The following is a 19,061-nucleotide window of genomic DNA, read 5'->3' as shown; positions in this document are numbered from 1 at the left end:
TGTTCCGTCCTATCGGCTAGGGTAGTAAAGGGAGACCTACTGCGACTGTGTTTCTGGTTTATTCGGGTAAACACCTCAGTAGAGAAAGCCGAAAACTGACTGTCATGATGCGGCGAGAGCTGGTCAGCTATACGGAGGTTGAAATCTCTTGTGATTTTTTCCCGCATTATGCGACGGATCGGCCTTCACCCGATCAGGTGTCTACAGCACCCTAGTCCGGATTAACAAATCTATACCTATACTAATTAGAGACTCCGTAAAAATTATCACGTTAATTAGAAATTACGAGCCATTTATCTGATGGGACCGAATTATTATGGTAGAGATTAATCCATGTAATTTTTGCTTAACTACGTGCTTAATTCTGCAAAAAAAATACTTTGGAAGCCCAGGGTCCTTTCCCTCACGGTTGTCATTCTCCCGTATCCCTAACCTCACGAAACCCACCATCGGACTCATCGCCTGCCATGGATTGCGCCGCCACCCTTCTCCCTACTGCCGTCGTCGCTCCGTTTCCCATCCGCCGCCACCGTCCACCGCATCCAGCCTCTGTCGCATCCCATCGTCTCCACCGCCACCACGAACCATCTCTCTCCTTGGTCGTCTCTCTTGGACCAGCACGCGGCGGCGGATTCTTCCGATGGCGTGTGGCGACGCGTCCGGTCGAGGGAACGGGGGTGAGGCAGACTGCGTTCCGTTCATCGATCTGTCCCCACCTCATGTTCCTCCTCTCCATTGAATTTCACGTCCCCAGTTACTGCGACACAGGACGCTCTCCACTCTTTGACAACAATGGTGCCCGTCCTGTTGTGCCTCTCCACACTTACCATCGAGGCGCAAAAATATTTGGAGAAGATCGCGCTCCCTGTAGAAAATTCGGCGTGTGTTCTAAGTGGCTACCCAGCAAGATAATTTTCTGCTCTGAAGTTCTCTCATGGAACTTGGGTGGGATTGGCGATCGTGCTAGGTGGAGTACGTGCCACTGGATGGCCATGTTAGTGGGCAGAATCTCCTCTCCTTCAGACACAAACTTGGATTTGGCAAGGAACTGGGTCAATACTACTATCCTTTGGCTTTGCAATGGTGATTTAGATACTTTTGTTTTTCCAAATCATGGTAGTTTAGTTAATTTGTTAACAGGCGCTTCAGTCAGGACTAATAGTCGAGAGTGGTCGATCGGATTGAATTTGACAGAGGACAACACAATTTTGTTATAATTGGTGGTTTAGTTAGTTTTAGTGAAATGGTTCATTGGCTCAACTCCTATTTAGCTTACTATAGTATAGTCGTGTGGATTGTCAATGATGAATAATACCCAATGCATTGCTTTCTGTTGCCCAGTATGCTACAGTTTAATATGCAGAACTAGAGCTTTTTTTGCCAAGAAAGTGTTTGTTAATTCCCATAGGGAGTAATTCGTGATCATTGATACTTCATCTGTTTATGTTGCAGAGACATGGTCACATGGATGATTCTCATCTTTTGGCAAAAACATGTTAAATCACTAAAGGAATACTACTGCACCTATGACTATGATCGTAGATGTCCACTGCTGATTTTTTAGGACCAGTTTAGGATGTGATCATTAGTGCGGATTCAAAGCTGCTTGACATGATTTTTACTAATCTGAACATCGGGCCTAAGCAATGTTAAGTAGACTTCATTGAATTCTTAATAAGGAAATTACACAACCTGATGTGTCTGCCATAGGATTAGTGTTGTTTGAAGAATTTCTTCTTACCAATCAGGCTGATGCTTTAACTGTTGATGCAGACCCGTGCCGGATGTTCATCAGCAACGCTAGTCAGGGGTTCAGGCTCCTGTGGAACTCATGGCATCAGTCATATGAACCTTCATGTATTTGATAGTTTTCTCGATCACTTTTATGCCCTCAACTACAGCTAAGGCTACCCCACAAGTTCATTGAGATTTGTTTTTTATAGGACTTGGATTAATAATCTCCAACAATATGGTCATTGCTTCTTATATATACTTTCAGTTCTAAATACATTTCAGATTTTCTTTATCCTGTACTACTAAACTATGTGTGCTAAACCAAACATGGCATCTGCGTCTTTTTATGCATGCATGTTTCAAGACAATATATCTAATATGTAGTATACAGAAAGGTACCTAAATATTAGCTTATATTGCCAACTCTTGAAAATATACGGTCCCTGTACATTTTTTGCCGAGAACCTGGGGAGCTTGGGACGAAGTATGGTGTCAATAATCAGTATATACCAGAACAATATTTCAACACCGATGTCACTTGCCACAGTACTTCCTTCACTGCCAATCTAGCCGCAAACTCTGTTTGTCCTCGAATCTAGCTCCACAAAGGTTGTGCTTTGCCGTGCATCTAAAAGTAAGGTTACTATCATAATTAATTAGTAGAGCTTCTTCTCTATTCAAATTGAATTTGATAAGCAACAAAGTCCTATGTGTCATGCTTCAATTATATGGCTCGAGCCGGCCAAACCTGAAATGTTCGGTGAAGATTCAAAGTACATCTAGATTACTTTGTGTTGCCCACAATCCTATTACTTGATTTTTTTGAGCTAACTATATCTATGGATAAATTTGCAAGATGATGCAAAAAAATTGCTTGCAGGTAGGCTGTGTACAGAGATGCATGTTGTGAGTTCATAACAATTTTACAATATTGAGATTTGTTTAGATGCTTCTAAGCAGTGCTATAGCAGAACGGTGCTCCATTTCCTTACTGTTGTTGCTAAATATTTGTTTTGTGGCATATTAGGACTGAACGGCATCATGCTAACAACCTCACCCTAGGAGTCCACTTCTTCACGGTCATGGCATCTGCCTCCACCAATTATCTAGAGGTAATTGATTTGGTGCCCTCCGTTGGATGAAGATGCTTTATTATGTGTGGTTTAGTCGCATGTGGTTCATGCAAGCTGCCCTTTAGTTTTTAGTGACGTTGGATAGAGTTGAGAAAAATATATTTATGCCTACAATTTTGTGTGCCTTTTTCTAGCAGTTAAGTTCCAGAGACAATTGGGGAGGTCAACTTTGAGCTGCAGCACTCTATGTGTTCACGCAATCGGGACGCCCAAAATATCATGCCAATATGTGATTTATGCCTTTTCTGTTAGGTATGTGATCATTGATACATATGATTAGTTGGTACTTAGGAGCATGCAAACCCCTGTTTCCTTCATAATCCAGAAGGTCCAAATTTTAAATATGGATGTTCAGCTATGAGGAGAACCTTATTGGCTCGGACATCATATTCTTTAGGTAGGCAATCATTACTTCATTATGATTAGTTGATATTTCTGAACAGGGGGAGCCATGGTGTCCACAAGGCTCAATCAAGTCGAATTTCTGATATAGATTTTAAATGATCAAGACAACCTAAGTACCTCTTTGCTTGGCCACCATTGCCAATATCTATGGAGCAGTTTTCAAGTGTGCAAATTTCCAAACCATTAAAACAACCTCTAGGTGCATACACACAAGCAACTGCCAGCATATTGTGAGAGTGCATTTTAAAACGATTTGCATAACTTCTGATGAGGATAATCATAAAATGCTCAAAGCATTTTAAATTAATTTTCCAACTTTGTAAATACTGAATCAAAATATCAAATAAATAATTTTTAGGTTCATTAATGAAGATAGAGTGCTCCTGTTTAGGCAGTGCCAAGTATTAGATGTTCGATATCTCTATTAGCTTTCCCTAAATGTTAAATACTAAAAAGATCTGAGTTGTGAGTGCTACTTCATTGGTATTTTGATGTGTCTTCACATTATAAAATACTACTGATGGTCTTGCAGGATTATCTCCCTTCTCCACGGATAAATTGCTTGATGTGTTCAATGGTCCGGTTTTCCCTAAATGTTAAACACTAAAAAGGCCTGAGTGGTAAGTGCTACTTCATTGGTATTTTAATGTGTCTTCACATTATAAAATACAACTGATGGTCTTGCAGGATTATCTCCCTTCTCCACGGATAAATTGCTTGATGTGTTCAATGGTCCGGTTGAATTGGAAACAAGCATGCTACAAATCAAATAGTTATTTGATAAGGCATTTGATGAGCTCCTGTCATTCTAATCTACTTCCCACATTTTACAGCTGATGTTATTTAGTACTCTGTAGTGAGCCTAAGAAATAGTACTATGGGGAGAAGCAGGCAACACGTAATATGTGTGTCATTTGAGAAAAATGAAACTTCCAACTTTCCAACTGTTCATTGCATATTACATGTAAAAGACACTATCTTAGACAAATACATGATTCACCAGGTTCAATGAAAGTTAGCTTAAATACCATGTATTTTTCTGCACATGGATTATTGCCTATTGTAGATCATCCTCTGTACATTTGTTAGTCTAATAGTCAAGCAGGACAAAAAAGTTCACTCCAGTAATGCCTTTGCTCTACAAGATCTGACAATTGTTAAAACAACAAATCACAGACTAATGATTTCATTTGTTTGCGGGTATAGGCACTGTATTTTTCACTCTTATGCAAAAAAAACTTTAAGTCGTGATTTTTTTTTTTCATGAAAGATCTCGAGGGTGAGACAATTTTCATCATATTCAGAGGAATATTAGCTTGAGTACCATATAGAGGGTGAGACAAGTGGTACTTGACATAACATGTCTCTTGTGTTAATTTTCTTATTCAGGTGGCACACTACGTGTAGCAAACTCATTCATAGTAAAGAAATGAATGGTATCATTTCTCATGCCACGGAAGTATGGTCTGAAGTTGCCTTACTCTGAGGACCTTCTTTCAACATCTATGACCTGAATAGCAAAATTATGGCAACAGCAGTCACGTCAGGCATAATACAACGCACAGGGCCATCAACTAGCTCCATAAATCTTAATCTCATTTTCTGTGATTGTTGGTTTGCTATATAAGTCATTGATGATGAAAGAATGTAGAAACCACGTGTTGGGTACAATATTTAACCATACAATTTCTGCTAGAAACCATCATAATCCATGCCTCCCCCTACTTTTCTTACAGCAAACTAATAGATCTCAACTAACCACAAGCTTAGCCTGTGGTATACTGCATAAATATCTAGCTTATGGAAAGCCTGGTAAGTGGAGCACTGGAGCGCCTTCTAACTAGCAGAGCCCAATTCACTGTTTTGTACATAGATGAGAAATTTGCTTGCTGCCACTCATCTAATATCAATGTTTCTGTTCCATGTGGAACTAACAGTTCACATCTCCAGCTCTACTGCTTTGTTGTTGTACACAAAAGCTTTTGTAATCACGATGCTGATATACCTATGATAGGTACTTCATGTGCCACCACATTTGTAGGCAGGTTTCAATAAAAGTATTAGAAATTACATTTTTTCCACATTAATCAAATATTCAGTAATGGATTTTTGGTTCTATTTTTATTGCAAACCAGTTCATTCTTCGCAAACAAGAAATTCTACATGCTGCGGAGAACCACATCTACAACAGATCAGGTTACTTGGTGTGAACAAATTGGATGGGCCACAACTTAGTTTGTCTCACGTGAGTTTACACTATTACAAAAAATTACTACAGATGTAGAACAAGCCAGTGGGAATTTGTGTCTTGACTATCTGTCATATTTTATAACTATCATACTTTGTAGTGCTTATTATAATGGGGGATAGATTCTGAGATGTACTACTATTATAATGGCGGATTTTCTTAGTCAACTCATGTATGCATATTTAATTTTGTGGAATTTAATTATAATAAAAAAGCTGTTCTTCAATATAAAATATTCTTCAAGACATATAAGTGACGCAAAAAACTCATACTAAATTTGTTAAATGCTAGACCTCATGCATATTGTCATATAGGTTTGCTGTGGTGGTTCGTGTATGTATCAATAGAATACAATTACATCAAACCCTATATGATTATCTTTAACCCGGAACAACATTCTAAAGTGTGTAGTCAAACTATAGTTATCTTTGACACCTAAGTTAAAAATGTTGTTTTGATTTGCTAGGTCAAAATAGAACTTCAAATTATATATACTCCCTCCATCCATATATATAGGGTCTAATACGTTTTTCAAGTTGCATTTGACCATTGATAAGATTAATAATATATGAGATGTATGACATAAATATTATATTATTAGAAACTCCTTTCACATACGAATTTGATGATAAGCTTTGTCTAACATGCATGTCATATATAATTATTCTAACCCGTGGTCAATTTAAACTGTAAAAATTTAAACTGTAAAAATGTATTAGGCCCTCTATATATGGATGGATGGAGTAGTTTATGTAGTATTATTAATAAATACATAAAAAGTGGCCCAAGTTGCACCTTCAGAACTATGTCCATATCCAAAACTAAAACATAAATGTGTTATAGAACAGAGATAGTTCAAAAACAAAATCATCTAATTCTGAACTAATTTGAGTACCTTGACCTATTTCATCCTACTGGTGACCAAACAATATTTGATTTTTCCAGTATAACTTTCAAAAACACATGCTCAATGTAAGATATAGTCATTATACTTACATATTTAAAGATAACAACTCAAGAAAGGAAAAATAAAGCTAGCCCGTGCGGACGCACGGGTTGACGACTAGTATTAACTAGGGGCTGCGCCTACATTTCTATTGTGAAACTCCTATGGCTAAGTGAGGGTGATAAAACCACATAGTCCGATTGCCTGGTTCGTTGCGCTAAACACCTCCTTCAAGGACCAAACTCTTGGATCAAGAGTGTTTAGGTTTCAACCCGAACACCCCCCTACTACCTACGTGGGGGCTGAAGCCGACGACTGGGCAACTCTCAGATTTAATAAAACGGCCGCACAGGAGGTAAAATTTTAAATAAACAACAAGCATTATATTACATATCGCTTTGTTTCATAATACAGGACGGGATAACATGAATGTATTCATTCAAAGATAATGACTTTTGCACACTGGCCCTCTACAATGCAGGATCCCTCTAGGACATCATCAAAATACCGCTCGGGCGTGCGGTGCTCCTTGCCCGCGGGCTGTCCCTCGGTCGCGAGCTTGACGGTGTTCATCTTCGCCCACTGCACCTTGACACGGGCGAAGGCCATCCGCGCACCTTCGATGCAGACTGACCACTTGATGGTATTAAGCCGAGGGCAGGCATCGACCAGCCGCTTCACGAGCCCGAAGTAGCTGCTGGGTATGGCTTTGGCAGGCCATAGACGGATTATCAAATCCTTCATTGCCAATTCGGCCACCCTATGTAGTTCGGGCTGATCGCTAAAGGGCACCGGATGCTCTGGCGCAAGGTATTGCGACTAGAACAGCTTCTCCGTTGGGCTCCCCTCTTCGGCTCGGTAGAACTCCGCAGCGTCAGCAACACTGCGCGGCAGGTCCGCAAAAGCTCCTGAAGAACTCCAAATCCGGGTCAGTAAGAGGTACCTTTTCTTCACATATTTTCTCAGCATAATAAAGGCCTTACCCGCCGCGATTTTCCTAGCCTCCTGGATTACCTGGAGGGCGCCCTGGGCTTCAACTCGGGCCTCTTGTGTGCTTTGGTGGGCCTTAGCAAGTTTAGACTCTTGGTCCGCAATCTTGCGCTCCAAGGACTCGCATTTCTTTACGGCGTCGTGGAGCTCCTGCTGGACCTCCCCGGCCCTTGCCTCGTGTTTTTCGCGGGCGGCTTGTTCCTTCGCCGCTCTCTTTTGGGCCTCGGCCAGCGCGTCCTTGAGGGTCTCCACCTCGGTCGCAGCTCCTACGAAATATCATGATAACATGATCAACACCAACAATTCATATCTTTCTAAATCTGAATAGGCCATTGCATACCTTGCTTGTCCTCTAGCTGTTTTTTCACACGGTCGAGCTCTTTCTCGGCCCGCTCCAGACTCTGCTTCAGTTTGGAGACTTCGGCAGAATGGGAGGTCGCAGCCAGCATCGTCCCCTGCTTATTCACATAGACATGTATGGTTAGTCTCTTGCGAAAATTATTTGATCCTCTGTCCGGCTTTTCTTTTCAAACACCGGACAGAGTCTCAGGGGCTACTGTCTATACTATGACATTCTTTTTGCATAATTGTGTTGCATACCTCAAAGCCTGTTAGAAGGCTGGTGCAGGCTTCGGTCAATCCGCTCTTAGCAGACTGAACCCTCTCAACCACCGTACCCATGAGGGTACGGTGTTCCTCAACAATGGAAGCACTTTGCAGCGCTTCCAGTAGAGTGTCCGGTGCCTTTAGATGGACAGAGGTCATCGGCGGAATAGGGGCACCTCCTTCTTTCGAAGGAGGCTGCTTGCCTGATTCCGGAGCCGTATGGGCCTCCGGAATAGTATTCGGCTGGGGGCCGAATTGGATATGGCCCCCATCGCCAGTCTCCAGGGGGATTTGCTCCCCCATGTGTCCAGCGGTCGAGGTATCACCCTCGGGCGCCACCCTGACGACCTCCTGTACCTCTCCCTGGCCTGGGAAGGTCCTTCGAGACAGCACCTCGGCGTCGTCTGTAGCCTTGGGAGAGGAGGCCGCTGGAAGTGACCCGCTATCCATCACATTTGGATCCAGCGAATTCCCCAAAGATGAGGATCACTAGGGGCGAGCGTGGGCCGGACTGCAACGCATGATTCGACATATTAAAACCACGAAGTAAAGAAGTTGGATATATGTGTATAAGTGCCTTTGAGTACTTACGATTCGGCCAGAGGCTTCTCCCTAGGGCGCCACTCGGAACTGCTATATCAGTGTCCAACACGGAGTTGTCCGCGAGGGAGACCCTCCCCTTCTTGGACGCCTCTGCCTCCAGATCCATGGAGGCCGCCCTTTTCTTCCTTCCCCCCTCGAGGGGAGAGTTGCTTTCCTCCTCCTCCTCGTCGTCTTCGGTGGTGGGGAGGAGTGGGTTTCGGCGTCTTCGGACGTGCCTTTACGGTGAAGGCCGCCCCTTCCTGCCTGGTCCTTCTTCTTGGCCTTCTTCTCTGGCGCCTGGTAGGGCGCCGGAACCAGCATCTTCGTCAGAAGTGGGATAGCTGGGTTTTCGGGCAGCGGAGCCGGACACTTGATCTGCTCCACCTTCTTTGTCCAGCCCTGAAAAAACAAATGGGGAAGCTTAGACATCCTCCTTGAATGTACAGGTGAAGGATACACCTTGAAATACGAAAAACTTACCGGACTGACGGGATGGGTCAGGTTGTACCCACGATCCTCGGTCGTCTTCGCCCACGTCTCATTAGCCTTAAAAAGCACCTTCCAGATGCCTTCGTGCGTAGCACCGAAGAACTGTTGCAAGGTCTGGTGCTTGGCCGGATCGAACTCCCATAAATGGCAAGTCCGGCTTTGACAAGGAAGGATCCGGCGAAAAAGCATCACTTGGATCACGCTGACGAGCTTGATGTTCTTGTCCACCATGCTCTTGATGCGCGTCTGCAGCGCTGTCAGCTTGTCCGACGAAGCCCAGTCTAGGCCCTTCTCTAGCCAGGAGGTGAGCCGCATCGGGGGCCCGGACTTAAATTCGGGAGCCGTGGCCCAGGTGGTTTCACGGGGTTCCGTGACGTAGAACCATTGCTGTTGCCACCCTTTGACGGTCTCCACGAAGGTACCTTTGGGCCATGAGACGTTGGAGAGCTTGCTCACCATAGCGCCTCCGCACTCGGCGTGTTGACCCCCCACCACCTTCGGCTTCACATTGAAGATCTTTAGCCACAATCCGAAGTAGGGTGGGATGCGGAGGAAGGCCTCGCACACGACAATAAATGCCGAGATGTTGAGGAAAGAATTTGGGACTAGATCGTGGAAATCTAGCCCATAGTAGAACATTAGTCCGCGGACGAAGGGGTGGAGAGGAAACCCTAACCCGCGGACGAAGTGGGGAATGAATACCGCCCTCTCGTGGGGCTCCGGGGTGGGGACGATCTGCCCCTTGGCCGGAAGCCGGTGGGCGATTCCCTGGGCCAAGTACCCCGCCTCCCGGAGCTTCGCAATGTCCTTCTCTGTGACGGAGGAGGCCATCCACTTTCCCTGCGCTCCAGATCCGGACATGGTCGGAGTGCTTTTTTGAGGCGGAAAGGATGGAGGCTTGGGCGCTGGAGCTCGAGAATGGGTGGGCAGAGAGCCAGAGAGAAAGAAGGCATGGGTGAAAGGGTGAATCCTTATCTCTTTATAAAGGCAGTGAATATCAAGCGCCTCCCCATTCGCCTTAAAACTCGCCTATTCCCCAAGGGCCGTGCAGACGGCGCGGTTGGATTAACCACGCCCGTATTGATGAGAATCCCGCAATAAGGGGACATGATCTCTGCTTCGACAAGACGTGCCAATGAAAACCGCATCTCGAAACGTGGAGCGGGAGGCTAAAAACGGTTCGAAATAATGACCGGACAGGGACGTAATGTCTCGCTACAAAAGTTGTCAGTGGATGGGACTCGTGAAATACTATACTCTCTGCGGTTGTGTGTAGTATTTATTTTGCAGAGCCGGACACGTTTTCTGTGTTCAAAGGCTTCTTTGTAGTATTCGAAGGAGGAATCCGCCTCACAATGTCGAAGACAATCTGCGCGCCGGACACATCGTCATTGAAGCCTGGTTCAGGGGCTACTGAGGGAGTCCTGGATTAAGGAGTCCTCGAGCGTCCGGGCTATGTGACATGGGGCGGACTGACGGGCCATGAAGATACAAGACACAAGACTTCCTCCCGTGTCCGGATGGGACTCTCCTTTGCGTGGAAGGCAAGCTTGGCGTTCGGATATGAAGATTCCTTCCTCTGTAAACCGACTCTGTACAACCCTAGGCCCCTCCGGTGTCAATATAAACCGGAGGGTTTAGTCCGCAGAGGCAATCATAATCATACAGGCTAGACATCTAGGGTTTAGCCATTACGATCTCGTGGTAGATCAACTCTTGTAATCCTCATATTCATCAAGATCAATCAAGCAGGAAGTAGGGTATTACCTCCATCAAGAGGGCCCGAACCTGGGTAAACATCGTGTCCCCGTCTCCTGTTACCATCGACCTTAGACGCACAGTTCGGGACCCCCTACTCGAGATCCGCCGGTTTTGACAACGACAGCTTGCAAGGTGAATTCTTTGATGGGAGAGAACCAAACCGTGAAGCTACCGCGGAAGATTTGAAGATGCTGCAATAGAACGCTCAAGCTTGCGATATCCTCTTCAACGGATTATGCCCCGAAGAATTCAACAAAATCAGTCGTCTTGAGAATGCAAAGGAAAATTGGGATACTTTGATGATATGCACGAGGGTACCGACTCCGTCAAGGAATCCAAATTGGATGTGCTTCAAAGTCAACTTGACAAGTTCAAAATGAAGGATGGTGAAGGTGTCGCTGAAATGTACTCTAGGCTTGCTCTCATCACAAATGAGATTGCCGACTTAGGAAGTGAAGAGATGACCGATAGATTCATCATCAAGAAGATCCTAAGAGCCTTGGATGGAGACTATGATACTGTGTGCACATTGATCCAAATGATGCCCAATTACAAAGATCTCAAGCCAACGGAAGTCATTGGAAGAATTTTTGCTCATGAGATGTCACTCAAGGATAAGGAAGAGCTTCACAACAAGTCAAGTGGTGCTTACAAAGCCTCATGTGATGCTCCTACATCATCAAGTGAGAAACAAACCTTCAATGAGGAATTGAGCCTAATGGTGAAGAACTTCAACAAGTTCTACAAGAGTAGAAGCAAGGAAAGAAGTTCCAAGTCAAGGTCCTACAATGACAAAAGATCTTCGAGCCGTGATCGTAATTGCTACAATTGTGGAAGACCCGGACACTATTCAATGAGTGTACGGCTCCCTACAAAAGAAGAGAAGATTCACCCAAAAGGATAAGTCGAAGAGAAGAATCACCTCCAAGGGAGAGAAGGAGTAGAGATGACCGTTATGAACGAAGAACCTCTCGGAGAAGCAAGGATTCAGAAAGGAAGGACAAATCATCAAAGAGCTACACAAAACGAAGACATCAAGCTCACGTTGGTGAATGGGTATCCGACTCCGACTTCGATCATCACTCCGAAAGAGGTTATCACTCCGACTCCGAATATACTCAAGATGAAGGTGTTGCCGGTCTAGCACTTGTGTCAACCAACTCCTATGACATATTTGACTCACCAAATGAAGGAACTGGAAGATGCTTCATGTCTAAAGGCCCAAAGGTATCACACCCCGAGTATGTTGATTTCAATAGTGATGAAGATGATTTGCTAGGTGATGATGATTTACTTGTTGACAACTCTAGTGATGAAAACTATGATGAACTTGCTATTAATCATGCTAATCAAGATAAAATGAATGATGATGATAAGAAGGAGATTGAGCGTCTAACTAAAGAGCTAAACACTCTTAAGTTAGCTCATGAAACTACCTTGGAAGACCATCGAGAACTTTAAAAGACTCATGAAAAGCTACGCTTTGAAAAGCTCAACCTTGAGCAAGAGCATAGGTTCTTAAAAGCAATCAATGATGATCTTCGCAAGAAAAGTTCTTCTTACATTGCCAGGCGTCTACTCTTGTCTACTTACATGCCACAAGTAAAATCTAGCAACAAGAGCAAGAAAGATTCTTCTTCTAGTAGTAACAATAATCATGTTAAATCCAATGTTGTTGCTTCTAGTAGTTCTCTTGATTCCACTAATGATTCTCTTAGCCAAGTTACACTTGAGCAAGAAAATAGCTTATTGAAGGGAATTATAGAGAAAGGTGTTTACAAGAGCCTTACCGGGAGTAAGCAATTTGAGGAAATTGTACGCAAGCAAGGAAGGCACCGGAAGAATCAAGGTGTTGGTTTTGAACGAAAGTTCAATGCGAATGGAGTAGAGTGGGAAGAAGATCAATACCCCAAGACGAAGTTTGTTCCTCAACAAGAGAAGTATGATCCTACTTCTTTCCAAGGGACACAAGCTCAAGATGATCTTCCACCACAAGACCACAAGCAAAAAGGCAGGGACAAGCTTCAAGAGGAGATTGATGCATTTGAAGAAGCTCCTAAGGCCTTGGTCAAGTGGGATCCCAAGACTACATCAAGTTCTACTTCATCAAGTACGACTACAACTCCAAGGATTCCCGTCAAGATGATGTGGATCCCAAAGAAGAAGAACTAGAGAGTTCTTGAGGGTGACTCCGCCAACATACTTCACTCATATCATTTTGCAAGGACGCAAACAACTTCCACATCTTGCACTAGTTCAAGGAGTCACAAACCCTCTTGTTGGTAAGACAAGGGACAAGGTAACCTAATGCTTTCATGGACATCATCTTGTGTGAACATCACTCTATCTCTATGGATATCCTTGTTTGTTCCTTGTGGGACTAACCTGTGTAGGTATTGAAAGTGCAACTCACTCTAATGGATTGCTCCCAATGATCTACATCAACATTGAGCATCCACATCTTCAACATCTACATGAAGTCATCATCGACAAAACCCAAGGTTATTCCGTCCCTCTTAGGGGGGATATCAAATCTAGGAGGAGCTTTACTCAAAAATTGAGCTAAAGCAAGTCTAATGGTGTGAACACAACAATGCTTTATGTAAAAGTGGTAACCCCACTTGAGCTTAAACGATGAGTATGACCTATGATCAAATGTTCTCATTTGACTCCTAAGTCAATATACTCATATATAGATGACCTAGTCATCGCCAATTGTTTGATAGATGCTAGAGTGTTTGTGCATGCCTTGCCACATATTTCATTTGCCATTCTATTTTGTGAGCATGTTGATTGCATATTTTACTCATTCAAGGACATCCATTTGTTGTTTTGATTGTTTGGCCTTTTTCTCTTTTGCCAAATGGATGGACAAGAATGCCTAAGAACTTCCTCTAGCTATCTATGCTTTTCTCGTCACAAACTCTATTCATGCTACATCACAAAGTTTGATCAAGTCAGATTCGAACACTCTGTGTGAGGAGCACTCGGAGTCCCCGATTCGTCATAGACTAAAACTTCCAAAACCTCTCTGTGCATTTCGGTCTGACCGACTCATCCTTTTCGGTCTAACCGAGTTCACTGAGTTGATCTAGGTTTTCAATCTCGGTTAAGGATGACAATGGGTAGGGTATGGGGCGGGTAGAGCAATATCATACCCATACCCGTGTAGTCAATGGGTACAAAATTCTACCCATACCCGTACCCATGGGTACGAAACTTTACCCGTACCCATACCCGACGGGTACCCATACCCATTGGGTACCCAACGGGTAGATCAAACACTACACAAGGTATTCACAATTTGACATTCATCCATAGCACATTTGACAAAATTACATTTATCTCAACTCAATAACAAATAGATGAGTACAAGACAATTATCTCAATTCAAATTCATAATTGGTGACAACTTTAACATAGGTTTAGAAGCTCGCAACACGCTTCACCAAATAACATCTGACAAGTATGTAACATGTCAGTATAAACAGGTAGGGCATGGGTATATTCATGGGTACAAAGCTATACCCGTGCCCTACCCGCGAATTAACGGGCAGGGTATGGGTGCTACCCGTGGGTACAAAATTGTGCCCATACCCTGCCCATGCGGGTACGGTATCCGCGGGTACCCGTACCCATGGGTAAAATTTCCATCCTTAATCTCGGTGCAACCGATTAGAACTTTTCGGTCACACCGAGTTGCAGCAACCGCTTGCGATTCTGCATCTCGGTGCCACCGAGTTGTTCCACTCAGTCACACTGACAGGGTCAGGATATATATACCGACGGGTTGAATTTTGGAAATCTCTCCAAAACCCTTCATCCCACGCGTGTCCTGCTCTGTCGCCTCGGGTCTCCGGATCGTCTCCTCGTCGCCAGCGACCTCCCGCCGCTGGTTTTCGTCGCGGTCAACGATATTCAACCCCGCCGTTGCCGTCGTAGCAAACTCACCGCCGAACTAGGGTATGAGTTCGAAACTTTGTGTTGTTCCTTACTCCGATTCTTAGCACAAAGCAAATGGCATGTTCATTACCACGTATGAGATCATCCTGTCCAGCAAGAACATTCCTTAGATTAGATTTGATTCGAAAATTTAGGGTTAGGTTTCTGCCAAACTCATCTCAGACCGACCGAGTTGTGGAAATCGGTTTCACCGATTTGGCTTAGGCCATTGCACTTGCACTTTTCAGTCTGACCGAAAATTGCAAATCGGTGTGATCGAGTTCAACTCTCTATGAAACCCTACCAATCTCGGAGTCACCGAACTGTGACTCGGTCTGACCGATTTCACTAGTTTAGACTCCAAAAGTTGCTTCGGTGTCACCGAGTTTAACAATTCGGTAGCTCCGAAATGCTTTCAGTGGAAAACTAAAACTAAGTTTTTGACTCATTTGTTTTGCAAAAACTCTGCACTTTGTGATGCTTATCCACTCTACCTCATCTATAGCTATTCACAGGGCTGCTGTCAGTTTGCTTTGCTAGTATGTCTGATCAGAGTGATAGCCAAAATAAGTCAGAAGAGCAAGTGAACATGAGCGAGGGCACTAGTCCCTCTAGCAGCTATGATGATGGCAGCAGGAGCACTCCAAGCAATTTTCCCAAGGCAGCTACAAGAACAAGGAAGAAGAGAAACTCAGAGGATGAGGATGAGGACTATGTGGCTACTGTGGAGGAAGTGAGCTCCAAGAAGAAAGTGGTGAAGAAGGAATATGGAGCTGCTGCTGCAACAAAACCTGGAATGCACAAGAAGGCACCTGCCAAGAGAGTTCCTATGTTAAAGGCCAGAGCCTCCACTCATGAAACTTCCAAGTCAACTGGATGAGAGGCTGCTGGTGAGGGCAAGAAGTAGGAAAGGAAGAGAGGAAGATGGTGTAAGAAGGTGGATCCAATGGCAAAATTTGAAAAGCACTCATCTGATGAAGATGAAGAAGAGGAAGAGGATGTTGCACCAGCACCCAAGTCCCAAAAGCTGATGGGGGATGCCATCAAGTCTGGGGCTGCCCCTTCAAAGCCCAAGATCGCCCCCAAAGCTTCTGCTCAAGCTCCAAAGACTTCAAAGCCCAAGAGGAACACAGGGAACATTCCAGCTACAGAAAAGAACAAGGCCCCAGTACTGAGATGGATGAAGAAGAAGATGCTGAATCCCAAGTGCTTAGGAAGCTCAAACCAAAAATTCCAGATCATGATGACAGCCATCCAGTGGAAGAAGATATGAGCATCAGGAAGAATGCAGGTCTCAGACTTTGGAGACCTGCATCCTTCCCCAAAGCTTCTGCTCAAGCTCCAAAGACTTCAAAGCCCAAGGGGAGCACAAGGAACATTCCAGCTGCAAAAAAGGACAAGGCCCTAGTGCCTGAGATGGGTGAAGAAGAAGATGCTAAAGCCCAAGTGCTTAGGAAGCTCAAACCAAAAATTCCAGATAATGATGACAGCCATCCAGTCGCAGAAGATATGAGCATCAGGAAGGATGCAGGTCTCAGACTTTGGAGACAAAGTGATCCATATGCTGTGAGGAGGAGGACTGTTGTGGACTACAGGTTCCATACCAAAGAGCAGTAGGATTTCTATGAAACCGTATTGCTTGACAAGAAGCCCATTGTTTGTGATATGAAGTTGGCAGACTGGAAATACATTGATGAGAATGAAGAACATTTTCCAGGAGTGCATGAGAGCTTTAGGCAATGTGGTGTGGACAAGTTTGGGGGTCAGAAGCTGACAAAATGGAATGATGAACTCATCATGCAATTCTACTCTACAGCTCATTTTTATCCAGATGATAGAATTGTTTGGATGTCAGAGGGTACAAGGTTCCAATCAACTGTTGATGAGTGGGCAAAATTGATCAATGCTCCTGAAGAGCATGAAGACGACTTGGATGTCTATGCCAAGAAGAAGAAAGACCACAACTCAATGGCCAACATGTACAAGGAAATTCCAGACAAAGCATTGGAAACTCATAAGCTTGGGTTTTGTTCACTATTTGTTGTCTGCCTTAGCCACAATCAACACCATTCTGAGGCATACATTGTTGCCAAATCTGGAGATCACAAGCTGATCAGAGGTCATTCAATCAACTTGCTGCAGATTTTTGATGTGCCCCAAAAATTCAAAGTCATGAGCCTGATTGTGGAGACAATCAACAGGAGAGCTGCAGATCAGAAGAGATCTTGTGGGTATGCTCCACATATTCAGGTGCTCATCAACTCCAAGATGGGCACAGGCACCTACCTGAAGGATAAGGAGCATCTACTATTGATACCAGACTTTGAGGACAACACCGTTGTCATGAATGAAGAAGATCCCTCATCTATGCAGGCAGAAGACAAGAGAGAGAAGGCAAAGGCTGAAAAAGCTGCAAAGATGCCAAGTGTTGGAGAGGCATCTCAAGTGTTTCTGAAGAGCAAACAAGATCAACTTGCTTATCTGATTTAAGCAACCTTGAGGATTGAGAAGGGCTTGGCCACCCTGACTCAGAACCAAGAGAGCCTGGAGAGGATCATTGAGACAAAGTTCTATGATCTTGATCTGAAAGTGACTGAGGTGCAGATAGCTGTTGAGCAGCTCCAGGAAGAAGCTGAGGAGAGGAAAGGGCAGGCTACCACAGATGCCTTTCAGAGAGTGCCTAGAGGTCAGAGATCTGCTGCAGTGTCCATGGCTGACATAAGAGCAACTTCATCAGCACCAGTAGCCACAGCTTCAGTGCCACCTCCAGTTTGCACTCCACCAGCTCCAACAACTTCCACAGATGCTTTCGTCCTTGGAGTCCTCTCAACACCACCTCCCGAAGATCAGGCCTAGAGAGACGCATAGCACTATGCATTTTCGAACTTTTTGGTAACTTGCTGCCAAAAAGGGAGAAATATGTATAGATCATAGGCTTCGAGAGAGTGTTTTGCCTCTTTTGTCTCTTTTGCTATTTGGTTGATACTTTTGTGTGCTTGCTTAATAGTTTATGTTTGTGTGTGTGAGATACTTGTATGATCATGTGTTTGATCATATCCTACTTTAAAGCTTGCCTGGATGATATTATCTTTTATATCTCTTGTATGATCATTCACTTTGCTTGGTGATGAGTGCATGTTTTTACTTTCTATCATTTTGAGCGCTCCACCAAGATGTATGTGACATGGAAGAGTAACCCATGATCCTAATAGATTGTGCATTTGCATTCAAAAGCAAATTTTAAATAATGCACAAATTTAGGGGGAGCTCTTACTTATCACATACTTCTCAACGCGATGATGTGTTTAATTCTTATTATCATTTGTCGAAGCTATGATCTATATGTTGTCATCAATTACCAAAAAGGGGGAGATTGAAAGTGCAACTATCCCTGGGTGGTTTTGGTAATTCCTAACAACATATAGCTCATTGAACTAATATGCTCTTTCAAGGTAATCATTTCAAAAAGTTCAATGATTGGCATGGCATGGATTAGGAATGTGGACCCCTCAAAATGCTAAGGACACAAATTGGCTCAAGCTCAAGACTCTACATTTTCATTTTAGTGATCCAAGATCACATTGAGTCCATAGGAAAAGCCAATACTATTAAAAGGGGATGAGGTGTTGCTTAATGGCTTGCTTGCTCAAAATGCTTAGTGATATGCTCCAAAAGCCCTCAACCACTTTCTCGTATCCACATATGTCCCAAACCAAAAGTTAAGCTCGGCCTCACCGATTTGATCTATCCGGCACTACCGAGTTCATTTGACATAGCCACTGCCAGAAACCCTAGTCAGTTCGGTCTCACCGATAGGGATCTCGGTCTCACAGGGATGGGATTGCAAACTCTCTGTTTCCCTTCGTAATGTTTTGGTCTAACCGAGATGAGCGATCGGTCCCACCGAGTTCGCAATACAAACTCTCTGTCTCACTTTCCTAACGTTTCGGTCTCACCGAAATGAGCGATTCGGTCCCACCGAGTTTGCCTGACCAACTATGTGTTTGCCTATTACAGAAATCGGTCCTACCAAGTTTACGTGATCGGTCTCAGCGAGATTACGTTATGCCCTAACCCTAATGAAATCGGTCCCACCGAGTTGACATGCCGGTCCCACCGAAAAGCCTAATGTTCACATTTTGAACTAAATCGGTCTGACCGAGTTTCATGATTCGGTCTCACCGAGTTTGGTAAATTGTGTGTAACGGTTAGATTTTGTGTGGAG

General features: G+C 44.1%; 2 long non-coding RNA genes across 4 annotated transcripts; both read left to right on the top strand.

Annotated features, from left to right (window-relative positions):
- The first annotated feature begins 396 nt into the window (after positions 1 to 396).
- Positions 397 to 4,302, top strand: LOC109787653 (uncharacterized). Of its 3 annotated transcripts, none has more exons than XR_012184649.1 (7): positions 397 to 677; positions 769 to 1,052; positions 1,774 to 1,857; positions 2,762 to 2,846; positions 3,005 to 3,119; positions 3,805 to 3,892; positions 3,960 to 4,302. It is a non-coding gene; the product is annotated as an uncharacterized lncRNA (long non-coding RNA). The 3 variants fall into 3 exon arrangements; XR_012184648.1 differs by having other exon boundaries at positions 1,774 to 2,640; XR_012184650.1 differs by lacking the exon at positions 397 to 677 and having other exon boundaries at positions 833 to 1,083.
- A 701-nt stretch (positions 4,303 to 5,003) lies between these two features.
- Positions 5,004 to 5,703, top strand: LOC141023387 (uncharacterized). The gene is made up of 2 exons (XR_012184651.1): positions 5,004 to 5,286; positions 5,408 to 5,703. It is a non-coding gene; the product is annotated as an uncharacterized lncRNA (long non-coding RNA).
- The last annotated feature ends 13,358 nt before the right edge of the window (positions 5,704 to 19,061 follow it).

This window comes from Aegilops tauschii, chromosome 5 (assembly GCF_002575655.3).
Source record: "Aegilops tauschii subsp. strangulata cultivar AL8/78 chromosome 5, Aet v6.0, whole genome shotgun sequence".
In the NCBI taxonomy this organism is placed as follows: domain Eukaryota; kingdom Viridiplantae; phylum Streptophyta; class Magnoliopsida; order Poales; family Poaceae; genus Aegilops; species Aegilops tauschii.
Note: the sequence above shows the minus strand (reverse complement) of the source record. Positions and strands in the feature narration are given on the sequence as shown.